The 11,442-nt window shown below is 36.3% G+C and overlaps 1 protein-coding gene across 1 annotated transcript in view; it reads left to right on the top strand.

Moving 5' to 3' along the window:
* The first annotated feature begins 127 nt into the window (after positions 1 to 127).
* Fbxo11 (F-box protein 11) overlaps positions 128 to 11,442 on the top strand; it is a 77,626-nt gene continuing 66,311 nt past the window's right edge. The window contains exon 1 of the mRNA XM_010615795.3: positions 128 to 142. The gene's annotated coding sequence lies outside the window, so the exon portion shown is untranslated. The remainder of the gene's footprint in view (positions 143 to 11,442) is intronic.

Here is an 11,442-nt window from a genome sequence, read left to right as displayed (position 1 = left end):
CCTCCCTCCCCTCGTGGGGTTGGAACACCCGTTCCCCAGAACCGGCCTCTGGGGATTGTGTGTATGTGAGCGCGCGCGCGCGTGTTTGTGACCAAGGCCTAGCGAAATGTGTCATTTGGACCCAACTGTGCAGCACTGTCTGGTAACCACCATTGTCTAAGGGCTGAGGCTCCTCGGGGTTGGATTTCTGCTTTAGCAAAAATAACATTCAGTTCTACTTGGATGATAGGGTTATTTTGAGAGGTTTGTGAGATGGAGGTGTTGCACCTTGATCTCCAAACAACCATTCTCTTTTCTAATTAGCTGCTTGCAGTAGGGATGGAGGTCAGTACCGTGTTTTTTGTGTGTGATTGTTGTTTTAAGGAGGAGGATTGTTCGGAGACATTTTGCGTGCTTTAGTTGGCGGATTAAGGTTAATTTTACATGCGTTGGTTGTCACGCCTACTTTGATGAAGGGGGTTGAATGTAAATGTATTTTTTAAATTATACATTCTTTCCTTACAAACTGTTTCATTGTTGTTATACTTGATCAAAATATTTAACAAAGATGTTAATCTGAAAATAGTTTAAAGGGTTTGTATTAGTCACTGTAAATCTTTGAGAAAGGAGTTTGCTGTATGTTGCTTGAAAGAAGGTCGTGTTTCAAGCCTGTCTCGAGCAATGTAATTGGTAAATAGATTTTAATGATTCTTTGATACGTTTGCTTATTTAGGGCAATTTTTAAAAATGTGTAATCTCACCATTTCCTTTTCTATATGCATGTTAGAGTTCTTCTGGTGTTCCATTCAAATAATATTCCAGTCTCCTTCCACAATTGGCACTGTGTATTCTAGAGTTCACTTTTTTTTTTATGAGAAAACAATGACACAAAGTTGAAATGCTAGCCTTTACTATTAAGGATTCTATTGCTGCAGTAAGCTTTTTCAAGATGTACTGATTTGTTAATAATATTAGCACTGAATCAAAATGTGCCAGCCAAACCTAATTTATTCCCATTGTGTATTTTAAAATGTCAATTCTGTATCTCCATTTCACAGTGTGTGAATTAATAATTTCCAACTTAGTTGAGGTAATTCTTGGACAGTTTTCTCCAGTTACTCAAAATTATTAACTACCAAAGTTGATTACATATATATGAAGTAAAGTGACTAGTTTGTTGTCAGCCACATGCCAGTGTCCTTTTGTTGCTGTTCATAAACTGACAAAGATGCTCATGAATCAGAATTTCGGTGTGTAGTTTAGCAAATGGTGAATGAAATGCACTGTAGGATTGTTGCTCTGCTGTAGCTAGCAGGAACTGTTCTGGAGGTTCAGTGTTGGCACAGAGGGGAAAAGAACTTGCTGATTAGCCTTCAGGGAAAATAGTGTGAGTCTTTCAGAGAGCAAATAAATGGTCCCAAAATGAATAAAACATTAAGATGAATTAAAAGACTAAAAGATTTTGCTAGCCTTGTGTAAAAAGTACATCATTCTTTGTAAGATTGACATTTTGATTATATTTTAAAGAGCGCAGTTCATATAATCAGAAGTTAGCTAAGAACATTTTTGTCTTAAAAGTTTTAAGGAGCATACAGTGTCAATATTTCTAGTTTGGAAAGAGGTGGTTTTTGTTTTTGTTTTTACCCTTTTCTTAATTCTTGATAAATATGTCGTAACTCTTTAATTCGTCTTGGGTAGTATTGCATAATAATGGATTAGGCAGTTTTCCAAGTAGGGAATCAAAGTGAGAGTCGATGTTTTAAGATGTTTGTTCAATCTATATATAAAGTCACTTATTTCATACGAAGATGTATTTTAGGCTTTTAGTGGTAATAACAATTACAACATTTTTGCAAACAAAAATTCTGCCAATCTAAGTATTTAGCTCCTTCTTCACATATAGGTTAATTGGAATAAATACTTGACAAAAATATATTTACCTGTATGCATTAATATGTACATTATATATATGCACACACATGCACATATTTTCTCTTATATATAATGGTCAGTGTTTGATGAGAAAGAAACTGAACCTTGTAGAGTGAAATCTTGGAACTCTTCAAAGCCTCCCAGGAGGAGGATTTCTTATATAGTACTTCACACTAGGAAATAATGCTCTTCACTCTTATTACCTGAAATGGTCCCCGCTGTGTTTTGTTTCGATTTTGTTTTTGGTACTGATTAGGACCTTCACACTAAGCTACATCTCCAGCCCTTTTTTTTTTTCAATTTTTGCTTTTAACTTTTTAGACAAGCTCTTGCTGTCACTAAGTTACCCAGGCTGGGCTTGAACTTGAGATCCTCTTGCCTTCACCTTGCTAAGATTAGAGGTATGTGCCACAACTTCCAGCTCTCAGCCCTTTTTATATTTTTATTCTGAGGCCACTGTCACTAAGTTGCCCAGGCTAGCCTTGATTTGCAGCCCTCCTGCCTCAACCTTCCAGAGGGCATGGAGAACATGTGTACACCTCTGTGCCTGACTGGTCCACTATTTTATGACAGTACTAATCATTAGCCTTTTGAGTCTTAAATTTCTGAATTTGGAATTTCAGTGAACACTTCAGTCTAACAGATGTTCCATACAGTCACACTTGGATAATGTATTCTATTATTTAGTGAAACTGAAAGTAGTATGGGGTAGGATTTTTAATATTTGTTTTATTTGTACCTTTTCTGTTTTTTAATTGACACATAAAAATGGTACAAATTTATGAGGCATTGTTAGATGTTTCAATAGAAGTGTGTATATCGTGTAATGTTCAGTTTAGGGTAAGTGTATCTATCTCCTCAAATATTTATCATTTCTTAGTAGTAAAAACATTTAAATTCTTCTGGCTTCTTGGTTTTTGTTTTCTGCAGTAATGAAGATTGAACCTGAGCCCTTATGCATGTTAGGCAAGTCCTACTCCACTAAGCTATATCCCCATTCCTTTTATTTTTTTTAATTTTGAGATGATAAGTTACCCAAGCTGTCCTTGATCTGGGGATCCTCCTGCCTTAGCCTTCCAAGTAGCTGGGATTACAGGTGTGTACCACCACAGTTGGCTCTTCTAGTTTTTTGAAATATATTTTATTGTTAGCTATAGTTACATTACTATGCAACAAAACACCAGAACTTATCCTTTCTGACTATAACTTAGTACTGTTAACCAGTCTTTCCCTATCCACCCCTCCCTCCCTGCTTCCCCCAGCTCTTCCCAGCTTCTGATACACATCATTCTTACTCTCAACATCTGTGAGTTCAATTTTTTTACATTCCACTTATGAGTGAGAGCTTATGGTATTTGTCTTTCTGTGCCTGGCTTATTTTACTTAACATAATGATGTCCAGTTTCCATTTTGTGACAAAAATGGTAAGATTCTATCCTTTTTATGGCTGAATTGTATCCTTTCATATGTAATGTGTGTGTGTGTGTGTGTGTGTACAGTATATATACACACACTGAATATATATCTCCGTTCATCAGTTGATGGACACTTAGGTTTTTTTTTTCATTTCTTAGCCATTGTGAATAGTGCTGCAATAAACATGGGATAGAGATGTCTTTTTAACATACTGATTTCATTTCCTTTGGTTTTATGTTTTGTTTAAAATTCTAAAAGGATTTAGCTTTTGCAGTTTGTTCTGCTGAATTTATCTTCTTTGTCCTTGAACTCTGTTTTGTACTCTGTTTTAGAAATACATATGGGAAAAACTACAAGTCTACAGAAGTGCTCACTGTTCTGATCAGTAGTTTTAAATTGTGAAAATTAATTTCCTTGAATAGTTAATGTACATAATTTAAAATTACAAAGTCCTGTATCTGCCTCAGGCTACTAAATTCTTTTACATAGAATCAGTCACAGACAGGGTTTCTTGTTACTGTATTTCAATAAAAGATGAAATTTGAGTACTGAAAATAATCTTTTCATGGGAATTTTTGAAAGCAATCTTTTCATAGGGATTGGGGAAACAGTCTGAAATGCTGAAAATTTAGTGATATAATTCAAGACATTTAATGAGTACCATATATTGTTATATTTTACTATTTATGGTCTGAAGTAGTTTTAGAGTTAAACTGAGTCTATTTAGTTACCTATTTGTAGGATTTTTTTTAAAATCACCTATTACCATGGAATTCAGCGTTTTTTATTTTTAATTGTGGAATAATTCTGTACATGGTATTAGATAAACTATTCCTGATGGCCAGGCCCCTGTAGTTCTAGCCTGAGACAGGAGGATCACTTAAACCCAGCCTGTACAACATAGCAGAACCCTGTGTAGAAAAGACACAAATAATATTGTTGAGGAAGCTTCATATTTATATTTATGTAGTAGCCAGGACTCTCCTTGGTGTTCTAGTTAGATATGTTCTAGTTATATATGCTAGTTATAACTTCTGGGGGATTGTTTGAGCTCATGAGAGTTTACCTTCGTAGAATAAGAAACTTTTTGTACTGCTCACAAGTTAAGGAACCTCTTCGACCTTAATAGATACTGGAGTTTTGGTTTGGTTTGGTTTGATAAGGGCGATCGAACTCCAGTCCTTCGCACTTTCAAGGCAGGCGTGGAACCACTGAGCATACCTGGACTGATACAGGAGTTTTGAACAACATGATTTTTCCTGTTGTAGGAATTAAGTGCTTAGCAGGCCCTACTCTACCATGTGGTAGATTAATCTTCAAACTCTATCTTATGGCAGACATGTCAAATAATTTTCCCACCTGTGGAGAGTGTTTTTTCAAAACTTAAAGATTACTTGAGATATACAAATGGAGTAATATCAGTATTAATGATAGTGGAAGGTATGATGAGGCCAAAAGGCTGTCCTTCTGTTAACTTTTCTCTTTCTTGCAATTTTGGGAGCCTAAGGAAAGACCAGCTAACTTAGAGCCCTATCAGATAAAGCAAGACACTAGTAGATCCTGACCTGTTAATGAGGATTCCCCCCTCCTTAAATTGGCAGAATTTAAAGATAGTAAGTACAGTAGTCCCTTAGTATCTCGGGGGGGATTCATTGTCAATTCCCCACGGATGTCAAAGTCCCCCACAGGTGTTCAAGTCTCTAACAAAATGACAAACCAGTAGTATAGAATTTGCATATAACCTACACAGATCCTCCCATATGAACTATAAATCATCTCCCGGTTTTTTATAATATGAAATACAAAGTAAATAGTGTATAAGTAGTAATAATGTATTGTTTAGAAAATAATGTCAGGGGGAAAGTTTGTACAAGTTCGGTACAGTTTTTTTTCCCCCTCAACATTTTCAGTCTATGGAATGGTTGAATCCAGGGATATGAAACCCATATGTGTAGAGGTTGACTGTATTTTCTGTCCAAGCCCCATATCATTTTTGTGTGTGTGTCCAAGGGATTGAACTCAGGACCTCACACTTGCCAAGTAGGTGCTGTGCCACTGAGATACATCCCGGCCCTCTCTTATATATTATAACTTGGAAAATGAACAGTCTACAAAGAGTTATTTCAATGTGCCATGTCTTATTATCTCCCTGTTTATCCCTAATAAGTTATTCTTATTTTGTGTCTATCTCATCCCATTTGTCTCTGATGTGCAGTATTACTGTTTCAAGCTTCTATTTCACTAACTTATCAACTCTTTGATTTGCATTCTTTTCTTTAAAAAAACTGATTAGTATTTGAGATTATTGGTGGCAAGGTAGGTCCCCCCTCTCCAATTGCAGTTGTTACCATTTGAAAATAAAATTATAAAGACGCAAAATATAAGAGATGAGATAGTAGGTAGGATGATGAGCTCACAGCTAGTCTGACCACTGATTAGCTGTTTGATATTGGGCCAGTATTGTTAACCTTTCTGTGTCTTATTTCATAATTTATAAAATAGGGATAATATTTACCTTATAGGATAATTGTAATGATAATCGATAGTTAAGTACTTGGTGCATGATAAGTGCTCAGGAATAAGATTCTCTCAAATGTATATAAAATTAAACTCAAATCTTAAAATGTGCATGAGTTGCAGAGTTTCTGGCATACCCCAAAATGCTCTAAACTTGGAATGCTACTAGGCAGGGTGGCACACGTCTATAATCTCAGCACTTGGGAGGCTGAAGCAGGAGGATCACTGAGATTTCGAGGCCAGGCTGAGCTAAATAGTTCCAGACCAGACTAAATTAGAACAAGAACCTGTCCCAAAAAACCTAAAAAGTAAAACAAACTTGAGAGACTGGTTGTAATTGTTAATGATTATTCTTACCTTTAATGAATTGAAATATTGTTTGAAGAAAGATTAATGAAACAGAAGAAACAGGTATTTGGAATAATAATAATCTGTTTCTGCTGTGTACTAGAACCAAAGATTAATGAAACAGAAGAAACAGGTATTTGGAATAATAATAATCTGTTTCTGCTGTGTACTAGAACCTGAGCCAAATACCCTTTCTCATGTATTATCTCTTTTAGCCGGTTTGTAAAGTGATTTTATCATGCATTTTTGTTTGTTTGTTTTTGTTTTTGTTTTGAGACAGTCTCACTGTGTAGTTCAGGCTGTACTTGAACTCCTTGTGTGTCCCAGGCTAGCTTCAAACTCCTCCCAACTGCTGGAATTACAAGCATGTGTCACCTTGTCAGGTTTATGCGTTTTTTAAACAAATGAATTAACTGAGACTCACAGTTACACAGAAGGGAAGATGCATAGGAAGTAGCACAAAAAGAATATCAAAATTGATTTATAAATCTATCCCCCAGGGTCTCCATAAACAAAGATACCAAAACATTTGGCAGAAAGTCTCCACTTTCAGAGGAGGAGATGACCTAGCTCTTACAACAGATCTGTCCACTATCCCATCTATCTTCTGGAGACAGACACATCATTTGATGACTCTTTTTTTTTTTTTCCATTTTGAGATAGAGTCTTCCTAAGTGCCTAGATTGGGCTCAGACTTGTAATCCTACTGCCTCAGCCCCCCAGATTGCTGGGATTTTGGGGTGCATCACCATGCCTGGCTATGCTAGTGAGGGTTGAATCATCTGATTCCACATTTTCCAAGTTAACCATCTGATCATAATTTTGCTTCTATGTAGATTTGTCTCTGAAGAGACTGCACTGATTGACCAGCATGCTTTTTCCAGCATGTTGATGAGATCACTAAGCACTTATTGTACAAAGAAGGGTAGATTTCCCCTGAATTACTCATAAGTTATGAATAGAGAGTGTTAAGTCATTTTAGCTTATGGTTACAGATGTAGTATTTCAGAAGGGGAAAAATGTGTTAAATGATGGTATTAGACTTTAATCATAATTTTAATTGGTTTGTGGATTTTCCTCAGCAGAGTTTTGTGTGTTTATTATATATGTAGCTATGGGGTTTTTGTATATGTTTGGTTAGCAGAAGATATGTGCTTAAACTTAATCCATTAGAAATAGAGAAATGAAACCAGCTAACTTCCTTTACATTAATTTACTTTGGTTTTAGTCAAATTCCAAAAGTATTTATTTTACTTTGAAAATGGATTATTAATTGCATTTTTCATTTTAAAATGAAAAATCAGTATTTGTTAAGTTTGCAAGTATAAGCTTGTATGTTTATGCTTACTCTCAATTTCTAAAAATCCTCTTGTCAAATGTTCTGCCCTTCTGACACATGGAACATTATGGAGTTATGCTCAAAAAGGCAGTAAAATACTAAAAGCTGTTCTTTCACCTGGTGACTAAACATTAAAAACCATTAAGACATATTTAGGCATCGCATGAGGGAGAAGCACTTTAAATTGTTTTTCTGGTAATAGTAATAATTATAGTTGCAGTGAACAACAACACTGATTTTTCCCCTTGGCTGAGTTGGATTGCACCAAAACTTGATTGAAAAGGTTGAGTTTTTGTTTTTTTCCAATAATAAGGATTGAATCCAGGGGCTTTGCCCTGAACAACATCTCTAGTCCTTTTTAATCTTTTCTTTTGAGATATGGCCTTGCTAAGTGGCCCAGGATGGGGTTGAACCTGGAGTCCTTCTACCTTAGCCTTCCAGAGTGCTATCAACTATCCCCCCAAAGTTTGTCTTTAGTATGGAATTACAAAATTGGCCACCTTGGGAGCTCAGCCTTTGGCATTAGTTTCTTTAGTACTGTAATATATAGGCACCTGACTTGAGTAAGATTAATCTTTGCTGGTTTGCCAATCCTGCTGGGGTTTGGATGCTTTCTTGCTAGTATTTAGAGTCTGAGGCCTGTGATTTATTTAGCTCAGTGGTTCCGTCGCCTGCCTTGCAAGTGCAAGGACTTGAGTTCGATCCCTGGTACAAAAAAAAAAAAAAAAAAAAAAAAAAATAGAGTCTGATATGAAAACTCTAGGGGCTGGGGATTTAGCTCAGTGGTGCTGCTGCCTACCTCACAAGCACAAGGACCCTGAGTTCAATACCTTGTACCAAAAAGAAAAAACTGTTTTTACTCCCAAGCATTAACTTTGCGTGTTGCATCCGTAATACTGTGTGTAGCATGGTGTACATAATAAGAACATTTGGCTTTGTGGGAACATGACACTGAGGAGGAAGGAAGATACCAAATTTTTTTTATCTGTTTGTTTTGAGAAGGACACCATTGGTGATTGGCATTGTGAATATGTCACTAATAATTGTTCTCATTTAATCATTCCCTTTTGGGGGTAAAGATGTAGCCCTTAAAAATTAAAAGTGAGCTAGGGATTTAGCCCAGAGGTTCTGCCGCCTGCCTCACAAGTGCAAGGACCCAAGTTTGATCCCGGGTTAAGAAAAAAAGAATTAAAAGTGAATAGAGTACAAAAAAAGTGAATAGAATTTAATAAATAAAACGTGTTTTCAGGCTTGCATCATGGCAATGAAGAAAGATAAAAGACTTGTTTGAAAGATAAAGGAATAGAGATAGGCACTATATTTTGGGATCTAATATTCCCAGAGTGATCTTATAGTAAAGGAAGTTGTAGAATCATTTTTCCTCTTTTTCATATAAGGTCAAGTGCATATTAAAAGTGGACCCTTGGGCGGGGATTTAGCGCAGTGGTTCCACCACCTGCTTCAAAAGCATAAGGTCCCAAGTTTGATCCCTGGTACCAAAAAAAAAAAAAAGTGAACCCTGAAATAATTCATAGGTGTATATGAATGACAGATACCCTCATAATCCTCTGAAAGGCATTTATGTTTTTAAGCATCTGATTATGATTACTTCTCAAATTTTGTTATTTTTGGCGTAGTTAAAAGAGATAAGGTGCCCTTAAGTGCCCTCCTTAAATATTCCAAGTGAGCCTTTTAATTCTCTAACATATCACTCCCAAACTTAGGCTCAAATTTGCAGTTAGAGTAAAACATGAATATTTGAATTGCAATAAGTAAACAAAAGGATAAGGTGAAGTTAAGTGGTGGTTTTTTTTGTTTGTTTTTTTCCTTTTCTCCCCTTTTTTCAAAAGACCAGCTGTGTGTGGTATGGAGCGCACCTATAATCCCAGCACTTAGGAGGCTGAGGCAGGAGAATTGCCTCAATTGAGTTCAAGGCCAGCCTGAACTATATAGCAAGACCCTGTCTCAAAAAAAAAAAAAAAAAAGAGGACCAATTTTTGGTTGAGGATTGGGAAGGAAAGAAATGAGTTGAAGCATGTAGGAGGAGTAGTATGTATATATTTCTGGTTTTTGGGTATAGAGAGATTATATATCTAATTGTTCCTAGAAATTATTGTATTAATCTTTAAAAATTAGCTGTTAATTGACGTGAACAAATCAATGGCATACAGCTTGGTGCTTTTCATGAAATGAATATAGCCATGTGACCAATGGAGCCATGTACCTAGATGGAAAACTAAAACTAAAGGTCCCTTTTCAGGGCTCTCCCAGTTACTGCTCCCAACTCTTTCTTACTGCTTTGATTAGTTCTTCATGTAAATATAATTACCCAGCGTGTGCTCCCTGTATTACTGGTGTCTTTCCCTTAGTATTTGTGAGTTTTATCCGTGCTGTTGCATGTAGTGTTAGTTTGTTCACTCTTTTTGCTGCTTAGTATTACATTACAAACACTGTATACAGTTTATTCTTTCTACCACTGAAGAACATAGAGATGGACTTAAGACTTGTTTTTGTGTTTGGCTGTCAGGAGTAAGGGTGAGCATTCTTTTCATTCTTTTTTTTTTTTTTTTTGGTACCGGGGATTGAACTCAGGTCCTTGTGCTTGCAAGGCAGGCCACCAAACCACTGAGCTAAATCCCCAGCCCCAAGGTGAGCATTCTTATATGTATCTTCAGTAAACACATGCGCACTTCCCTTTGAGTTTTATCTTAACATATACCATTGCTTGTGTTTTCCAAAAGGCAGAACTTCCAGTTACTTTATAAGAAATAGAAGGTAAAATAGCTTTAAGACACATGAATATGGCCTCATAGTTTTGTTGTTAAAACAATGACTGGAAAGGATGATTCCATTTTGGATATTATTGTCCCCCTCCCCATATATCTGCTCTTTTATCCTTGAACAGTTTAGTTCTGGGACTAACAATCCACAAATAGCACTGTAGGAGACGGCCATATTCTTTTCCATTTTCATTTTTGCAGATAGCCACATTGTATTAAAATATGCTGAGCTGTGGCACAGGCATGTTGTTATAAACTTTCTTTTTAAGAGATAAGGTCTCACTATTTTGCCCATTCTGGCCTTGAATCCTACCACAGCCTCCCAAGTGGCTGGGGACAACAGGTACCGTACAGGCACTGTACCCAGTTTATGTGCTAAAAATTTTTATGTACCAATTTTATGCTATTAAACTTTGGAAAAACAGCTTTAGTGTTCTTTAATTTATTTTGTTTCTGCAAATAATACAATGAGGATCTTTTTTCAAAGTCAGAAAGTTTATTAACTTTGTATACTTCAGGTTTCCCCAAAGATGGCAAGTTTCCGTTATTTCGATTCTGCTTACCCTTGAGTACCCTTTATTATATTTCAGCTTTCTTTTAAAATTGTGACACTTTCACAGAAAATTTGAGGCACATTTTGCTCTCCAAGGTGTTTTTCTAGTCCTTGACCATATCTATCCATTCTGATGCATGGGAGGAAGATGAAAAACTACCTCTGCAAGCATCCCTGATAAGTTTTCCTTCAAGTGAGCTCTTGTGCTAAAGTGCTCCTGCCACATAAACTTGCACTTCCATATAAACAAGTATATCCCTGAGATTGACAGATGAGGCTCTGTTCTTAAGGAACTACTTGCTTGAAATGTATCTGCCCTTTCAGCACTTGCCAGTCCAGTGGTAACATTTAATCTTTCTTGTCCACAAAAAGAAGCTAGAGAAGACTGTATCTTCTTTTTCATACTTATTTTTATTTTGCACAGCTACATTCAGTGTTGCTCTTAAGTTTGAGGACAAGGAGCCTGAGCTGATTCAAAGTGGCTTCCTGCCCCTCACTTTATTCTCCTCGCAGTGATTTCTTAATTAGGGGGTCTTTTGAATAAGATTTCTTCTTATATGCTCTAAAATTTTTTTGTA

The sequence above is a fragment of the Fukomys damarensis genome, unplaced genomic scaffold (genome assembly GCF_012274545.1).
Source record: "Fukomys damarensis isolate Sample0158 unplaced genomic scaffold, DMR_v1.0_HiC HiC_scaffold_2, whole genome shotgun sequence".
Classification (NCBI taxonomy): Eukaryota; Metazoa; Chordata; class Mammalia; order Rodentia; family Bathyergidae; genus Fukomys; species Fukomys damarensis.
The sequence above is the reverse complement of the archived record's forward strand: the minus strand, read 5'-3'. Positions and strand labels throughout refer to the sequence as shown.